Below are 19,345 nucleotides of genomic sequence, written 5' to 3' on the forward strand. Positions count from 1 at the left end.
TGATATTCTGTATCCTGATACCAGATACAGGCATTTAATGTCAAGAGGATTTAGCATCTCATTCCCTTTCCAGGGGTTGGCGAGATAAAAAATTGGAAATAAATAAGCACAAAGGAAGGATGCAAATGCTAATATTCATGAGTAATTGTACAAGCTTAAAGCTGAGCTCCCCCAAAATTAATATGTAAAAAAAGGATGTAGAAATTTTTTTCTCTCAGAAACGACTAGACAATTTCAAAGTCAAATGTAAAGAAATGGCTGGTAACACAAGATCAAAAATTATATATAATTTACTAAAGAAATTAAACTACACTATAAATCTTAGGTGTATATAAGATTGAATTATAAGATAAAAGGTTGTAAATCAGACTTATTTTTCCTTATTAGAGTTTTGTGAAAAAAGTAACAGTGGCAAGATGTAACCTCAGAACTGCGAGAAATAAAGTCAAAATTGCTAGATACAAACATAAAAATGCATAATCTATTAAATTGAAAGCGTTTTCAACTAAATATATTACAAAAATACATGTTTTGCGAAACACAGTAACCAAATACTAGCTTGAATAGCGTAATAAAGGGTTTTTAGTCATTTTACAGATGTGTGAAAAGGATTTTTCTCAAAAACTTCATTCATAGTTTATGACATCATTGATGATGCATGAAATTCAGATGGAAGGCAGGAAGTGGTTCTTCTACATAAGAATTGCTATCAGAACATTAAAATGTTTGTTTTATGTTGTTTATAATTGTTTAAAACTGCCAAAATAAGAAATGCCGAACAGCTTTTATAGACTTCCAAAACTTTTAGCTCATAAAGGGGTGAAAGTTCAAGAAACTGGCTGATAAACGGAAAAAAGACGGCACATAATAAACATTCATTCAATACATCCATGTGTAAAAACTATTTTGAACGCGATAATTTGTTTGACACCACAAATAAAGATTATCTACTTGCCTAGCTATGTGTATAAATATGTTAATGTTCACTTATACAAAATCCAGGAGAATATAAATAATGTACACTGCCATGTAATCACTGCAATGAAATCTCCTTGTTTTGCAATAAACCAGTCTTTACTGGCATTCTGGTGGAATAAACAACTGTATTGTAAACATCGAGATGTGCAACAACGGTGAATGTTTGTTGATAGTAAGTTCATCGACAGAAAACCGAAATGCAACCCTTCCGACAAAACTAGACGGGTTATTATTGAGGAGCACTTATCCCCTTACAAACATAAATAAATGAATAAATAATGAAGACTGTGCGTCCACTCTTGTGGACTCGGCCATCTTCATGATTATCAGGATTATGCCCAACATATGTGGTTATTTTACATTTATATCTCCCTTGAAATATGGTATAAATCGCAAAAACAGCCTTTCCTCTATGTCTCCAATTCAACTTTTTACTTTCTGCCCTCCATCTGAATTTTGTTTGTCATCAGAACCATGTGATTGAAAACAGCCTATTTTTTACACAAAAGTTTAAAAGCATTTAAACATTATTGCTGTATAAATAGATACTTAGTTTATTTGTTGCAAATGCAATTAGTATTGCAAGAAACAATGTCAGAATGATGATTAGATGAAAAAGTCATTATTTTATTCTTATCCTGTGGCGGAAACAAGCTTCTATAAATATATGTTACTCTTCTCATTTATCTCAATGCAGCCCGATTTACCAAATGTAATTTAGCAAACTCTTTTCCTAGTGTCTCTTTCTGCTGATGTGTAAAAGAAAGCTCTCATCTTCTTATTAGGTAGTTTAGCAAAAGCACCATCAGATAAAGAGCTAAATTCCTGCATTGACTTTCTTCTTTGACGCTCTTTGAGTAGCTGTCCTTCAAGCTGAATTATGTATGCAGAAGATTGTTTGCCCTTTGAGAATACGCTGCACGGAAGAACGACTTGTCTCATCATTTTCTATTAAAGTTGTTTTAGGCACGCTAGAAGCTCTATTCACAACAGTCTTCCTGAGAGGTAACACTGAATGTCAGTAGGTTGACATCTTTCGTATCATTCCTCAAGCATTATGGAGGTTATTTCAGACTTGAGCGATTCAGTCAAGTTGTCAAATTGAGGTACAACAGTCATTTGAAAACCCGCATACTCACGGCACAAGTGTCAAGTGAGAGGCGGACATGGATTTAATGTCTTAAAGTAAAGCTGTCTGACAGAAATAACTTTGGAAATTTTTCCTAGATTGTTTGGAAGGGTGGCTGCAGTCGACAATGCGAAAGTGTGAAAATACCAGGCCAAAGGTTTATGGCTTTGCATGCTGTCAAAATGACTGGAATGTCACACTTGTGGTTACTACGGGAAGTTACACTTTACACTTATGGATTTTTATAGGCTGGTCACATTCAAGCATGTAAAAGAATGATGAGAGTTTAGACTGTGGAATTGAATGAATCGCACGTTCCACAAATTGGCCCCTATCATATACCGGGTGCAATGCGGCACCAGGTGTGACTTAAGTGCTATTTGCTTCATTCAACGTGATGCAGTAGTCATTTTCGCGTCCGGCGCCACATTGCTTAAATAGCAAATGCAGTTGTGCCTATTTGTGCACCTATTGGGCTAGCTGGTTGGCGCTTTGCTATTTTGAGGTAACTGAAATAGATTGCGCCATTGAAGGCAGAAAAAAGCCCGCCTGACCTTTACAAATGCTCACCTGGACAAAGAAGATTTCTGGTCTTCTTTTTTATGGTCAGATGAAACAAAAATTGCATTGTTTGGCCACAGGGATGCAACCTTCATTTGCCATAAAAAAGGAGAAGCCTTCAACCCTAAAAATGCCATCCAAACTGTCAGACATGCTTGTAGGCACCTAATGTCTTTGGGGTTTTTTTTGCCAGCAGACCAGGGAACCTAATAACAGTAAAAAGGACCATGAAAAAGGAGCAATAAATCAAAATTCTCCACATCAACATCAGGCAGTCTGCAAAAGGGGTGAAGAAGTTGTTAGCAGAAAAAAACTTTTTGCAGTGGCCTAACCAGAGTCCTGACTTAAATCCAATTGAGAATCTGTGGAGGAAGCTAAAGATCAGGTTGGTGGCAAGAAGATCCTTAAACATGAAAGAGCTGAAGCTCGTCACTAAAGATGAATGGGCAAAAATACAAGTGGAGACTTGCAAAAAGCTGGTCAGCAACTATAAGAGTAAACCTAAGAATGTGAATCTACACTGGTCCCACACTTTGGTTTGAATATGATTGTCATATCCTCTTCTCAGTTTAGGTCGATGTCACGTATTGGCGGTGGGGGTTTGGAATGAGGGGCAGCTTTGGTTCTACTTTACTTCCCCTAGCCATGTTATTCTACTTGCACATATGTAACACCTCCCTCGCCAAAACCTGTCTTGCCTCCTTCACAATATTATGCTACCATGACAATTGATGTCAGAAAACAGTCAGTACATCATAACCAGTGGTCACTAAACAAACCAAATCATCGCACTATAGAAATGATTAGTTTTGGCATCTAATGAGTGGATCAAGCCCTGATTTAAACTTCTGTTTGGATTTTAGCCGTACCCCACAGTGCATGTAGCGGATGACGTGAATATTTTTACGTCTGCGATCTGTTTGTGCTGCCCTGACAATAATACTTCTGAAACACTAGGAAGCAGTGAGATTTCTTTGTTTCACTTTGCTGATTTTCTCAGTCAGTGTTTTGTGTTTACACTGGAAATGTGTGCGCTGGTACTATAGAAGAAACTTACACTCATTCAAGAAAGAGGCAGGAATCTGCAAATGTTCAATGACTTTAATCATAAACTAAACACAATACTAAACTTTATAAACACCTGCATCACTCGTCATCGCTACCAAGCTGACCAATCACTGATCTTGTTTTCTGCATCTTCGCAACGTGTAGTTACAGTTTTTTGAGAGGTCTGCATCAGGGTACTCATGGGTATGTGAAGGGTATGCCAGAACTATCACAAAAGGTACTCGACACAAAAGTAAAAATTGAACTTTAGTAACACAGAATGTGCTTACATTAAAACTTTTACTGATAATATTACATTTAAATGGCATTAAAATGCTAATTTAAACAGTTATTTTTATTCAAGCAACAATTTACTGTTAAATGACATTCTTGTATAGCATTCAAATAGTTTTGCTCTGCCTTTGGACAAATCAAGAAAAAAAAAAGAAAAAGTAACATTTACTATTAACAACTATTTACACTATTTACAAAAATCTATTTATTATATACATCTATAATTATTGGCAGTAGACCTGCTTTCTCTTATTTGCAGAACCCATCCCCCTAAAATGACTGAAATATGTTTATACGATAAGAGGAGCCCTTGGTGAACATTCTCTTATCTTTAAAATGAGTTTCACGGCATGACACACCGTAAGCATTATTTTGCTGAGCCTGTGAATATTGTATGTCCACCGGGAATAAAAAAGAGCAGTTGTATAGCCACATTTAATCAGGTTTAAATGGGATCCATTCAAATGATGTTCTCATGAATACATTTATTAAGCTGTGTACTCAGCAGTCAGTCCCAAATTAATTAACATACGCAGAGAAAAACAAGCTGATTCTTATCTGGCAGTGCAATTGTCATACTCATTTCAGATCCTGTACTTTAGTTAGCTGAAACAGATAGAAATTATGCTTATAGAAGGTGATTCTAGAGGATATTAAAGGCGCAGGGTCATTTTCAAATGAAACGAGTCTGGATCGCCACTTGTGGATGTGTGTGTTTAAGGCTAGACACTGCAGGCAATGGCATCGTTTTTTTATGGACCTCTTAATTTTTCCGATTTTGGGCTTTTTCCACTGCACTGAGCCATCAATTTCAGACATTATACCTGAAAAAAAAAACAAGTCTAAAGTAAATAAATACATAAAAAAACAGACAAGATCCACTGTTCAGATTTTTTTCTGCTAGACCTGTATACAAACTAGTGCATATTTTATAAATAATGTCTCATTTGCATAAAGCATACTATTTTAGAAATCGTGTACAAAAATATTTTTCAGCGCTCAGAAAAAAGATTTTTGCTGCTTGTTCAAACTAGTTATGATAGAAGCTAAAACAACCGATATGATATGAGCTGAAAATATGTTATATGAGCTGAAACAACACAATTCTGGAGGCTTTTTAGGAAAACTTAAATGTTTTATGTTCAATCTACTTAAACTAGTTACGTTAACCTAATGGATTTGTGTTAGGACAATGTGAATGAATTGTGTAGAACCCTGCATTAGTTACAGTTAGTTCTTAATCAGTAGTGTATGCAATAACTGTAGAGGTGATAAGTATTTATTTTTTACCCCACTGTATTCACCTGCAGTGTCTTGCCTTAATGAAAAGCTCTCAGTTTGCATTAGCCTGATAGCCCGATAAAGACATGAATTCTTGAGACAAAGGCATCCCGCCATTGTGGTGATGATGGTGTTTGCCATTGCCATGACAGCGGACAAATGGATCTCCCTTTCATGAATGGCATTGTGAGGGAAACGGGCTGTGATCTGCATAGAAAAGACGCGTGTTTCTTTCAACCAGATCAATGGCCTGTTCTGTGGGGGTGTTTCCTTTGCAGTAAAACCAATGTGCTATTACTGCTTAAAGGAACAGTTACACTAAAATAAAAAATACAGCTCATTTACACTTCATCCATGGTATAACTAGCATTAAAGGCAAAGACAACAAAAACAGCTACAATGTGTTCAGGGCAGAAAATTTCAATATTTTAAAGGTATAATGACTAATGTGATAGGTGTTCTGAGCTAAAACTTTACAGACACATACTTAGGACTTAAATCTTAAGAAAAAGGTACAATAGGTGCCATTTAAATGTGCGTAAGGCGCTTGAACAGACCTCATAACTCCTCAAATGTCTCATACACACTCAAAAAAGGTTTTTGCTGCTTGTTCAAACTCCTTATCTAAAACAAGCTAAACACAATTGTCTAGTTGTTTTATGGGACAATGTAATTGTTTTATGTTCTATTGACTTAAATTTGTACACACAATTCAGTTAAAGGTGCAGTAGGTGATCTTCCACAATGCTAAAAGCTTAGCATAAATCTCTGAATTACAGTCCCTCCCCTGCCGTCTAAAGCCACGTCTCCTGAAACACAAGCACAGCAAAAGAACCCTCTCTCATGTGTTACAAGTGACTAGTGCTTGTCTGGCGGCGTGGAAGCCAAACTAAAATGCTTTTTCATAGCGAATATTTAGAGTTGCATGGTAAACAATATAGGGAGAGACTTGGTGGATTAGCGGTATTTACTTAAATACCTCTAAAATCTTAAAATTTTAGATTTTAATTTAATTTAAAATCTACATTATCGATGCTGTAAAAGTTCCCTTATGAAACTGAAAATAGTCTTATCAATCTTTCATCAGAAGATTTTAGTGGCTTCACAACATCTAACGTTACATCAGCTTTGCGTGAAGCTAAAACAGTTTTAAAACAGAACATTACCTGTCTAGAAGAAATCATTCAGCCATTGTGTCATTCTTTCTCCAGCGTGCAAAGGTAACTCCAATATTCATTCAGGTTTTTAAAAAGCTTTGATTCAGCAAGTTTTTACCGATCTGCTCTCTCTCGTGAATGAGCAACGGTCGGCGGAGCTGCATACAAACAGCTGCGCAGTTGTTCAAATCTGCATTTGCTGACAGACAGATTGAGTTACTTATCGGAATTGTGAGAGATGTCGGCCCAACTATTTGGATGAACATTTTGTTGTTTTATGCCTTACCCAAAATATAAAAATACATATAAATACATTTAGGTCATTTACTTTAATCATTACTATTAGACTGTGAAGAGACTTTTAACCAGCACTACAAAAAATGCTTTTGAATACATTCACCTACTGCACCTTTAACTTGATTTGTGTTGGGACAACACAAAGGAAATGTGTGGAATCCAGATTTTTTGGATGTAGGTGTCTTCATCTTTAAAAGCGATGGGAAAACCTGCTTTAAAACTGAATGCAGCCACCTGCAAATTATCTCTGGCATGACTGCTGAGGTAAAATCAAGATCGTTAGAGCATATTAGAGCCAATTCTGATCCGTTACAAAACTACTAAAATATCATTGCGAAAACAGATAGAAACTGCATGTTCTACAGTCTGTCTGTGTCTATATTTTTATGAAGTGTCCTTGAGGGTGGCTGGATGCTGTGCCCTCTCTCTTCACGGGAGATTTACTTTAATTCATTCAAATAAGAGCGAGCACACAGAATAATTTTGACATTTAGAAGAGAAGTCCTGACAATGGAGCTCTGTCAGATTTCAGAGACACAATCTACTGCATTAAAAACCCATGCAAAGTCATTTAGTCCTTAGAGCTAAGGTAGTGGAAGAAAATGACATCAGATGTTTCCGTACATCAGATTCCACTCCTCTGGCATGGAAAGAATGCATTACCTGTTAACCTCATACATCCTTACCAAAGATAGAATGGGAAATCCTATTAGAGTCATCCCGAAATGTCCTCAGACAGAACGGAGTGTATGAATGCTCCTGTCCTGATAGCGACTAAGACTCTGTTTCGCTCTGACAGAGTTATTCAGAAATTACATAAGTCCAACTATTACTTAACAACTATTACGATGGCTGATGTCCTGAATGTTACATACTAACAGCCGTTTCACCTCACTCGAGACAAGTCTAGGGATCTAGGGAGTGCTTGAGGCCAAATTAAGAAGTGCTGAGAAGCAGGAGGTTGTTGTGGGACCATTTATCTGTGTCCTTCACAATGAGGCTTCAGCGTAAACTTGTTAGAGTCACTGATAAAAAACTTTTACTTTCACTGACATCAGCACAGTCTCTACTGAGTTCTGCTGGCTGGCAAACTTTAGCACCCAAGATATAAATAATGTGCTTTATGAAGTGAACCCCTAGATGGAAGATTTAGGAAAAGAGATTTTGAAATGTTGTTTGGATCCTCGTCCACTTTCACTATATGAAGTAAAATAGTTGAAATGTTCCTCAGATAATAGTTCCCCTAAAGAAATGAAAAAAATAAAATCGCACAGGTTTGGAATTTTTATTTTCAAGAAATGAAAGCCAGCAAGGATAAATATTGTTTGGACCGTACTGACTTTCACTTTATATAAAAAATATAGTTAAATTCTTCAAAATAGGGCAGCACGGTGGCTCAGTGTAGGGCTGGACGATATGTAAAAAATTTATATCACAATATATTTCTTAATTTTGGTTGATACAATATAATTGATATGAATATTGATATGGACAAAATTAAAAAGCTAGGAAAACTGCCAAGAATGCACACAATAGATGTCTGTACCTACAAATGTCTGCAAACTGAATTTGCAAAGTCTATAATACCTCCAGGCTCTTATAACTTTAAAAAAAAAAATAATACAAAAATACAAAAAAAAAATCATGTTCACTTTTTATTTGTATTTAGCCTTTACAAACAGATGAGTATATTCATAGTTCTGGTTGCTTTTCATCCTTTAAGGGTTAAATCTGTCTATTTATATTTGTGTATAATTACCTAATTATATTAAAAGGTTTAACATAAAATAGTTTTTATATATTTTATATAGTCTATTTATATAGACCAATATTTTATATTATTTTATACAACACACTTTCATTATTGAACAGAATTAATACTTCTGTTAATCACATTCTTTCTATTTCATCAGCTTTGCAATAACCAGATTCCTGATAAATAAGTTTGAGAATTTTATTTTGTAAGTTTGCTCGACTGCTATACCAGCATGCAGCTGGTTTGTATGTGAGTGTTAATTTGGGTGTACGCAAGGATCAAGTTTATATGTATGTGGGGGTATGCATACATCAAGTTTACATGTATATCAGCAAGTTTTATACATGTATTGAACATAGTATATGCAAGTAATTTATAGGTGTATTTTCACGTGTTGATGAGCGAAGTTTGATTTAAATCCTACACGGAGGGTGCAGTTTCATCTTCTCTTGATTAGACTCATTATCCAATTTACTCTGGTTTAAAAAAATAAGTACTGGCATTTTTGAAAATACATACGTTATTTAGCAGGCCACTATGTCATTATTTATTTTCGCTGCTCACTGGGCGCTAAACAACAATCACCGATCAATAAGACTGATTGTAAATGTAAGAAAGCTGATTAGACAAAAGTGACTACCTTTATGCGTGTGCGCGCGTACACAATGCACTCCGCCATTGTTGCCAGATTGGGCGGTTTCCCAATGGAGCAGTTTTGAATTTGATTGGGCAGTTATTTTTGCATTTCGGCGGATTTTGGATAGTTTTTGGGCTGGAATCAGCCAGCAACATCTGGCAACACTGCACACAGCTTTGCTAGCTGTTTTTCACTTGGACTTTTTCACAGTCTCTCTCTCACATAAACACACATGCAGGTATTCACCACACACAAAAGACGCAAAACATAAATGTCTGACATTTAACGGAGCAAGATCCAGCACTGCCGCAAACAGTTTATTTGTCGTACTTAGCAAATTCGACTTATTCACCATGTGAAAGGTTTACAGTTTATGCTGGAGTTCCTTACGCCTTCTTTCGGCTTTCGCTTAGCTTGTACTTTGCCGCAAAAGCTGCATGGTGAGTTTTTGCCATAAGTTCCCGACCACAGTTCTATTGAGTGTAACAGATTTGAAGTGTTCATGCTGCTAGTCGGCATCACTCTCCCGCACATTTTGCAGAGCACTGAAACTATAAGATTATCTGAACTTAAAAAGCCGAACCACTTTAAAACCACTGCATTAGACTTTCCTCTCTCATTAGCTAATTCGTCTGCATTCTTACTTGTGGAAGCTTGTTTAGTCACATTTGTATTCAGGCTCTCATTTTGTAGCTAAAACTTTCTGCGATGAAGCGAACTGCTGAGCGCTGGCAGCACGTCATCACGCAAGTGACATGATCATGCTCTTAACGGCTGAGCACTGAAAGTCATTCAGTGACAAATGATACAATGTATAAGATCTTATATATATATATATATATATATATATATATATATATATATATAATATATATATATATATATATATATATATATATATATATAATATATATAAAATATATACGTTTATGCAAATTTATATCGAAATACCAGAAATGGGTTTAAAAATCATATCACCGTTCTTGAAAAAAATTCTATAGTGATATATATGATATATATAGATATCGATTTATTGTCCAGCCCTAGCTCAGTTGTTAGCACTGTGGCCTTACAGCAAGAAAGGCGCTGGTTCAAATCCTGACTGGGCCAGTTGGCATTTTTGTATGGTGTTTTCGTGCTTTCCCTGTGTTCGCGTGGGTTTCCTTCGGGTGCTCCTCACATTGTTTTCCCCTCAGTTCAAAGACATGCAGAATAGGTAAATTGGGTGTAGTAAATGAGCGTATGTGTGCGAATGTGTGTATGGATGTTTTCCAGTACTAGGTTGAATATCCGCTGCGTGAAAGCTGATTTATATTTCTGCATCAAGTGCACACTTATAGTCCAGCATAGTCTTTATGCAGTCACTAGCCCTCGCCATCAACACTAATAATGATAAGGGTTGGGTTTAGGGTTGTGGTAGGTATAGACATTAATAGCTGTGATGGTTGGGCTTAGGTGGGGATTAGCTTGAGATGTTAATAACTGTGATGGTTAGGTTTAGGGTTGGGGAAGGTGTAGAGGTTAATAACTGTGATGGTTGGGTTTAGGGTTAGGGAGGGTGTAACCATTAAAAATGATGATGGTTGGACTTAAGGTTGTGGTAGGTGTAAACGTTAATAGCTGTGATAGTTGGTTTTGGGTGTGGAGTAGGTGTAAACATTATTAACTGGCATACACAACCATCTTGGCCACAACATAGTTCTGATGTGGGTCTCCCTAACTTCAAGTTAGGCCTCTAACATACTACAAGTTACACCCCTTCATGTCTTGGCCCTGTCTTAGGGTGCTTTCACATCTGTAGTTAGCTTCATTTGGTTCGGACCAAGCGCAATAAATGATACATTGTTGCATCTTCTGCCGTCTTTGGGTCGTTTTCACACCACACTGCTGGCTTTGGTCTGAACCAGTTGAAACGAACCAAAATGCAGTCATCTGACAAAATCCACATCTCTCATTGGCCAGATGTTGTTAAACATATTTCCTAAACTGCTTATTGATTGGTCAAAATTCATGTGCGGGAAAATGCCAGTGAACTCCCGCAGGTAAACAAAACCTTTTACTCTAGAGGGACGACTGCGCTGGCTGATTGTATCCCTGCTTTAGACAAACAATACATTACGAAAATAAAGCGCGGCCACGGCTGGAAAACAGTGTTTAATGCATCGCTCGTCACTTCAGGAGGAGCCGTGAATTAATTTAGCTAAACTGCAACATGGTCATCTTGCAGAAATATTACCAACGATCCATCAGGTAATGTTTCCCATCTCTCTCTCTCTCTGTTGGTAAAGCGCTGTCAACAAATATTTTTTCTCCATATCCCATAATGCACAGCACATCAGCCTACGGCCGCTGAATTAATCCAAAACGCGCAGTACTTTTTGTGGTTGGACCTGTTTTAGTACGGATCATATTCTCACCACAAACGAACCGCTCCAGGGTTCGTTTAAAAGCGTACCGAGACCACCTCTTCAAGCAGGTCTCTGTACGCTTATTTGGTCCGCTTTTGGTGCGCACTCGAGTACGATTGCTGCATTCTCACCTGCCCAAACGAACCGTACCAAAAGGGGAAACGAACTCTAGTGCGATTCAATCGAACTGAATAAGGCAGGTGTAAAAGCACCCTTACACTCCGCAGACAGACCTTACTCTACGCCATGGCTGACACCGACGCTGAAGCGCATCTCTCAAAAACTGTAACTACCCGATACAACGACACGCTGCGCAAGCTCTGTCATTGGTCAGCTTGGTAGCTGTGCCGAGTGTGGGCGCTGCTGATGGAATGAATGTTTTCAAGTGTCCAGTCCCGTGAAGAAGCACTAGATGTAAACTTTTGTTTTGTGTTTACTTTGTGATTAAAGTTGTTGCATGTTTGCCGGTTTCCACCTATGAAAGAGTGAGTTTTAGTTACTTGTACATTAAGGAAGCGTGTTACATTAAGGAACACCCGTGAAGAAACTCAATACAGAGAAACACTTCATAACCTACTGCCAGCTAGTGTTTCGGAAGTGTTATTGCAGAGCAACACAAACAGCATGCAGAAGTATAAATGCGTAACTACGTGCAATGTGGACAAATTTATTATATTTACTAACAACTTTTAATATATATAACCAAAGTTTAAATGTGCTTTTAAAATATATTGTCTGTTCCTCAAAAGGAACAGAAAAAAGTCATACAGTAGACTGCTTAGATAGTAGATACAGAAGAAATGTATAAAAAAAAAAAAGTCAACCTCACTGAATTGCACTGTGTATATAGACAAAAATCAAACAAATAACATGGACAAATGTAGTGTTCAACAGCTAAATGTTCTTAAAAATATTACATTTTCTGTACCTCCAGAGGAAAAAGTCCAACAGACTCCTTAAAAAATCACCATGTATGCGGACAAAAGATGTTAAATCATTCTTCAAAATATATTGAAATATAGTATGTCATAAAGGCTGAAACACTCACTAACTGACACAATCACTCACTTTTGTTTGGCTTAGTCCCTGCTTTATTAGGGGTTGCAACAGCAGAATTAATCACTAATTACTCTAGCACATGTTTTACTGGTGGATGCCCTTCCTGACGCAATGAAGAAACAGATATCCCATTATCCCATTCACACACTACAGCCAATTTAGTTTACCTAATTCATTAGTACTAAATGTTTTGGACAGTGTGAAAGGCCTCCTGGTCAAGCTACGACCCTAACTACTTAACCTTTGCAGTCTAAAATGTGCATAAAACTCAAGAAAGATACATATATAATATAATATAATATAATATAATATAATATAATATATTTTTGGTTCATGTCACAGTTTAGTGTACTAAAACTAATGCTTTCCCCGTAAGAAGTGAGGTCCCTTTGTTTAATATTAGTCCTTTAAAAACTGCAACACTGCATGATTCTTTAAACATTTCCCACCGTTAAATACTTTGTCTAGTTTGCAAATAGTAAATTGAAGCCATTAAATGCTAAACAGTGTATTTTATATTTGAATGCTATGTTAGGAGCACTGCTGCTGAAATAACCTGGAGTCATTATATGCTTGTTAAAATTTTTAAACTCACTGTCTCATGTATTTCCTTTCGACTTTGTACCTGGTTTTCGGCAACACTGCACTTTTTGGTTTCCCCATTTAAAAATTATATGTATTATTATTACTATCAAATAAGGTAACACAGTCTCATAGGAATTATGCATTTTGGCCTGCATTTTTATGTAACAAAACAGCATCATACAGATACAAACAACAAAGAACACACAATTGACATCAGTTTCTTGTTAGAATGAACACTATGAGGCAGTATGACACCAACACCTTTTGTTCCTTTTCACAATAATAATAACTACTGCAGTATTATTGATGATTACATGATACTTTTTGAGCAGTTCTTTGCACAACACTAATAAATTAAAACACAAAACAACCTAACACTGTCTATAATTTGTAATTAAATATGTTTGCCTCACCTATCTATCTCTATATAGACACATTTTCTGGCATGCATTCCAATAACATAAATATATCTAATAACTCATATATCATGTAGCCATCTCTGCAAATACTTTGGAGCATATTTGTGAGTTGCTTCATCCTTTTTGGCTCCCTGGTAAAGCACATGTTGGTTTCCTCAAGATTACACAGATGAATGGAGGCTCTGGGAACTGTCACTGAGTGTCTGTGGTTACTACTAGAGTCAATTTGCATACTTATGTTCTAAAGGTGATTAGTATTTTTAGCATGTAACAGAAGAGGGTTCAAACTTTGGGACATGTTACTTCAATATTAATGGACCGTTATGATGTTTAGTTACATCCCCTGTCAATATCAAGACATCGTCCACATTTCTTTCATATTTAATTACCTAAAATATAGGAAATGCAGCAACATATTAATCTGCCATTCGTGAGTCTTTCATGCAGAAATATCTCCTCAGGTTTTTGGATAATTATGCATTCAAAAGTTAATGTCTAAATATGTCTTTTTTTATTAAGTTCACATTGTTGCAGGTGAAATATAAAACAATAAAAGTTATATTACAGAAAATACATACAGAAAAAAAAACAAGGTTTGATATTAATGATGGTTAGTCTCATGCGTCTGCCAGGTTTGTAGTTTGATTTACAGTTTTTCACAGAGATAAAGTTCTAATTGAATTCTCACAATTAATGCGTAATAAATTGAGGGCAATAGCAATTAAACCATGGACAGTTCTACACTGATTTTTCTTACGGAAATAGTACACCATACCGAAACCTTTGGCAAACAATTTTCAACATATAAGTTTGAGACATACTAATTCTATTTTCAAATACTATTTAGGACAGCTAGTATGTGAATTGGGATGCAGGAGCACATTTATTTCAAACTATGATCAAAACTGACTGGAACTTGCACTGCTTTAAATGATTTTATTGCACATCTTTCAGCCAATAACAATCAAGAATTTCAACAGACTATGGAACAACACAAAATGAATCCTTTAGTAACTTATTTCAGATTCTCAAAAATGTAGACAGTGCGCTCAAGTGGATTTGTCACATGAAACGTGCAAACCTTTTTTAATGTTTTGCAAATTGTTAGGTGTGGTAATTTCTGGATACCAGTTTGATTTGATTATGATTCTGGGGCTGCAATGTAATTATAAAACAATTATTTATGCATTTTATGTTTTAATACTGATTTAGTTATTATCTCACTACCTTTAAAGCGTGAAATGACCCATAATTACTTTTTTTCCAAGACCTTTAATTAAAAAAAATGATTTGGCATGTAAAAGTGCTTCCATCATGGGGTTGGGTACCGGTACCTATGTAACCAGTATGCACCAGACTGAATCAGCATGTGAATTTCCATGCCACTGGTGCTGTGGCAAGGACTGCTGTATTTTACAAGCAAGGATTCTGACACATCAATGTGAAGCAGATGCTTTACAAAAGTTGCATGTAAGGGGAAAAAAACATAAAACTTTATGAAACATTTGAGGGCGCATGGAATCAACTTAAAGCCGGAAGAATGCACTGTCTCTGACAGCATGCAACATCATTTGGCACTTTCACTGACTACGTTTGCATCGACACTAATACTCTAATTTTAATATAATTAAGACAATAATCTGATTAAGAGTCTATCGTCTAAACAGCAATTTTGATTTGACCTTAAAGGACCACAGACACCATGAAATGCAGAGTTTTTTTTTTGGTTTCCTTTCGTCGTGTGTTATCAAAATTACATTAAAACAACTCTTCTAGCAGTGAAACTGCCAAACTGCAGTTAAAGTCGAAAAATTAATAATGAAAAATAAAATAAAATACACGAAATTACATGAAACTCCGGAGGACATGCGAATAGTGTGGTGACGCAATGACAATAATCAATCTATGTGCTATAACATGTAAAACAAGACCATAAATGGAACATTGAAAAAAACAATTCATGTAGACACCTTAATCATATTATTGCCTTATTCATATTAAGGAAAATAATTAGAATACTGATGTCCATGTAAACGTAGTTACCAGCCCAACCCTAGGAAAAAAAGCTTTTCCCTGGTTTTGATGACAGCCTTTCCACAGGTTATTAGTAAGCTAATGTTAATTGCATAATGCAAATCTTAAATTCATGCTAACAAACAAATAATCAAACTAACTATATTAATGCAATTCAAATATATAATATGTGAGTTGATCTATACTTTGAACTCAATTATATCATTCAGTTAAAATAATAAAAGTATTTTTTTTTTGTGAAATAAAAGATTTGTGTAGAGTCATCCACCATGGATGGTTTTTTAGCTCAAAAGTATCGGTTCAGGCACCGTTTTGGCACCAGTACTGTTTTAAAAGTATCGATTTAGCACCGGTACCAAAATAAACCCAAACGATACCCAATCCTTTTCCATACACTAGCTTTTAAGGCTGAATATGATTTGAAATGAGATTTTTGTGCACCGCCACAACGCATCTTTCACTGTCCAGCTGTTACACTTAGAGTTTTGCATTTCTTCATCATCATATTAGCAATTAAAAGAAAAACGATTTTTGACATTTTGTGAATTGACTCAGAATCATCCAAGTTTGCATCACAATGCATTTAGGAAATTGATTTTTCCCCCAATCCTACAAATTGTGGGCAAAGGCTCATTTTTCCAATTAGCCTAAGCTGAAATTAGCACATCCAGTTGTAATAATCATGGATAACTGAGATGATTAGATCACCAATATAAACATGCACAGTTATGATAAACATTATTTTGTGTGTGTGTGAAGCTGCTTTAAAACAGTGCATATTGTGAAAGTTATATACAAATTATTTTGCCAATTATATATATATTTTTATATATATTTCCACTAAGAAATATGTGCATTACCTTTGTTTAAGAGATGTCAGAGAATTTTTGAGGGAATATTATGCTTGTCTTACTGTAAATCCATCATAAACCTACAAATCAATAACATTATGCATTGGCAGACTGCAGATTCAGTGTGTATTGTTCTTTCATGATGATGGCATTCATTGCATGTCTTAAGAAACAATTGAAAGGTTGCAGTCAATCATGATTTCAGGCGTCATTTGTTCTCCTGCGGCTCAGAGCTTTGACACTGTTTACACAAATCTTGAGAGCTGCTGACGCAAATTCCAGACCGGCCACAGCAGCCATTGAGCTCTGCCAGTGATCCTGCTTATGAACATCGCATCTATGAATAGGGCTTATATCATACAACAACACTTATATCATAAGACAGAGATGATCTACTTGTACGTATGCATATGAATGGAAGAAAACAAATCTCTTTTTAAGGTGGTTGAAGTCTTGCCTTATTGTTTGTTTCTAATAAATACGTTATGACGGGTGAGGCAGTGGTGCAGTAAGTAGTGCTGTCGCCTCACAGCAAGAAGGTCGCTGGTTCGAACCTCGGGTCAGTTGGCGTTTCTGTGTGGAGTTTGCATGTTCTCCCTGCCTTTGAGTGGGTTTCCTCAGGGTGCTCCGGTTTCCCCCACAGTCCAAAGACATGCGGTACAGGTGAATTGGGTAGGCTAAATTGTCCGTAGTTTATAAGTGTGTGTGTATGTGTGTGTGTATGTTTCCCAGAGATGTGTTGTGGCTGGAAGGGCATCCACTGCATAAAAACTTGCTAGATAAGTTGGCGGTTCATTCCGCTGTGGTGACCCCGGGTTAATAAAGGGACTAAGCTGACAAAAAAATGACTGAATGAGTGTCATGCGTTATGACACCCTACATGGCAGAAGAAAGGGACTTTTAAAATTAACTTTTTTTTGTTTCGTTTGTACATCAATTTCAACATCAATAGAAAGTAAAAAGGTTCTAGGTTACAGTGGAAAAAGGTTCTTTGGGGAACCAAACATGTTCTTCATGGTATCACTGTTTTTATAGTTTACTTTTTTCCGTCACCTTATTTTTAAAAGAGAAAAAAAAGTTAAAATATTGTTAATTTTCGTATTGTTATTCAAATGAATTCAGTAAAAAGGTCGCTGGGTCGAGTCCTGGCTAGACTAGTTAGCATTTCTGTGTGGAGTTTGCATGTTCTCCTTGTGTTATCGTGGTTTTCTCTGGGTGCTCCGGTTCATTCCACTGTGGCGACCCCCAATGAATAAAGGGGCTAAGCCAAAGGAAAGTTAATGAATAAATGCTACTACTACTACTACTACTACTACTACTACTAGTAGTAGTAGTAATACAACAATTTAGCTTAACTGTGGGGTATAGTTAATAATAATAATAATAATAATAATAATAATAATAATAAACTAGTCTATCTAGTCTAAAAATAGTCCATCTATCCAATTAATAATAAACAGTATGAAAACTAATAGCCAAATAAATGGTTTACAAACACCATTTCTTTCAGTGTACAAACATTACATATGCACTGCCTGACAGAAGTCTTGTTATCGATTCTAGTTGTAAGAGCAACAAATAATCACTTGACTTCTAGTTGATCATTTGGAAAAGTGGCAGAAGGTAGATTTTTTCCAATGAATTGTCCTAATCATCACAAATACTGCAGAAGACCTATTCGAACCAGCATAGACCTTCAAAGTAGATGGCAACATCAACAGCTTGAGGTATCAAGACATTTGTGCTGCCCATTATATTACAAACCACAGGAGAGGGCAAATTCTTCAGCAGGATAGCACTGCTACTCATAATTCAGCTCCCACATCAAAGTTCCTGCAAGCAAAGAAGGTCAAGGTACTGACCAGCCCAGTCACCAGATGTCAACATTTTGAGCATGTCTGGGGTAAGATGAAGGAGGAGGCATTGAAGATGAATTCAAAGAATCTTAATGAACTCTGAGAGTCCTGCAAGAATGTTTTCTTTGCCATTCCTGATCACTTTATTAATAAGTTATTTGAGTCATTGCAGAGATGTATGGATGCAGTCCTTATGGGTGTCATACACAATATTAATTATTTTTCCACTGCACCATGACTTTATATTTTATACTGTACATTATGTTGCAGTGCATTAACTTATGTTAACAAGCATGGACTTGGAAGTTAATAATGCATTAGTAAATGTTCAGTTATGATTAATAAATGCTGTACAAGTGTTGTTCATGGTAAGTTAATGTTAGTAAATGCATTAACTAATAAACCTTATTGTAAAGTGTTACCAAAACTTTTAGATAAAATGGTGTGACAAAAGGGAAAGGTACCGATTAGATAAACTTACATACAAGTATAAAAGGCCAAAAAATCTCTATAAAGTTCTTTAACATTGTGTAACATTTTCTCCCATTATTTTTTTTTCTGGAGGGAAAACATGACAAATGAGCTGTGACAGAGCCTGGTCAATAAAAATCACAGGTCTTGTAGATCAGACCCATTATGTGATGTATCTAATGAACAACATTAGTGAGCTTGTACTTCAGAGAAGGCTTTCCAGACATTATTGGATAATTTATCAACTGCAGTTTATGTTACCATTAAATATAATGGAGCCATGCTCTAAAGAATCCAAATCTAAAATCAATAAAGGAAATAGATTTCCATGTACCTTTAACATGGTACTAATTATAAAGATGTAAGGCGAAACACTGCTGGCACTTTCATTCACCTACACGTCTACAAATTTGGGACTTTTGGCAGTTTGTTTTTCAGTTTACTGGAAAAAATACATCCAATATGCACTTTTAATTTTAATTTTATCAACTGGTGTTTATAGGTGTTTAAAGGCCAGTTTCTCAA

The 19,345-nt window shown here is 36.0% G+C and overlaps 2 protein-coding genes across 7 annotated transcripts in view; one reads left to right on the forward strand and one right to left on the reverse strand.

Annotated features, from left to right (window-relative positions):
• trpa1b (transient receptor potential cation channel, subfamily A, member 1b) overlaps nucleotides 1-19,345 on the forward strand; it is a 347,938-nt gene that overhangs the window by 37,644 nt on the left and 290,949 nt on the right. Inside the window, exon 4 of one of the 6 annotated variants that reach the window (XM_087308524.1) lies at nucleotides 2,862-3,053. The exons of the other annotated variants lie outside the window; for them this stretch is intronic. The gene's annotated coding sequence lies outside the window, so the exon portion shown is untranslated. The remainder of the gene's footprint in view (nucleotides 1-2,861; nucleotides 3,054-19,345) is intronic. 6 annotated transcript variants of the gene reach the window in all.
• The window catches only part of kcnb2b (potassium voltage-gated channel subfamily B member 2b), a 199,766-nt gene that overhangs the window by 26,120 nt on the left and 154,301 nt on the right, over nucleotides 1-19,345 (reverse strand). The window lies entirely within an intron of this gene.

The sequence above is a fragment of the Danio rerio genome, chromosome 24, assembly GCF_052040795.2.
Source record: "Danio rerio strain M-AB ecotype USA chromosome 24, GRCz13ab, whole genome shotgun sequence".
NCBI classification, from domain to species: Eukaryota; Metazoa; Chordata; class Actinopteri; order Cypriniformes; family Danionidae; genus Danio; species Danio rerio.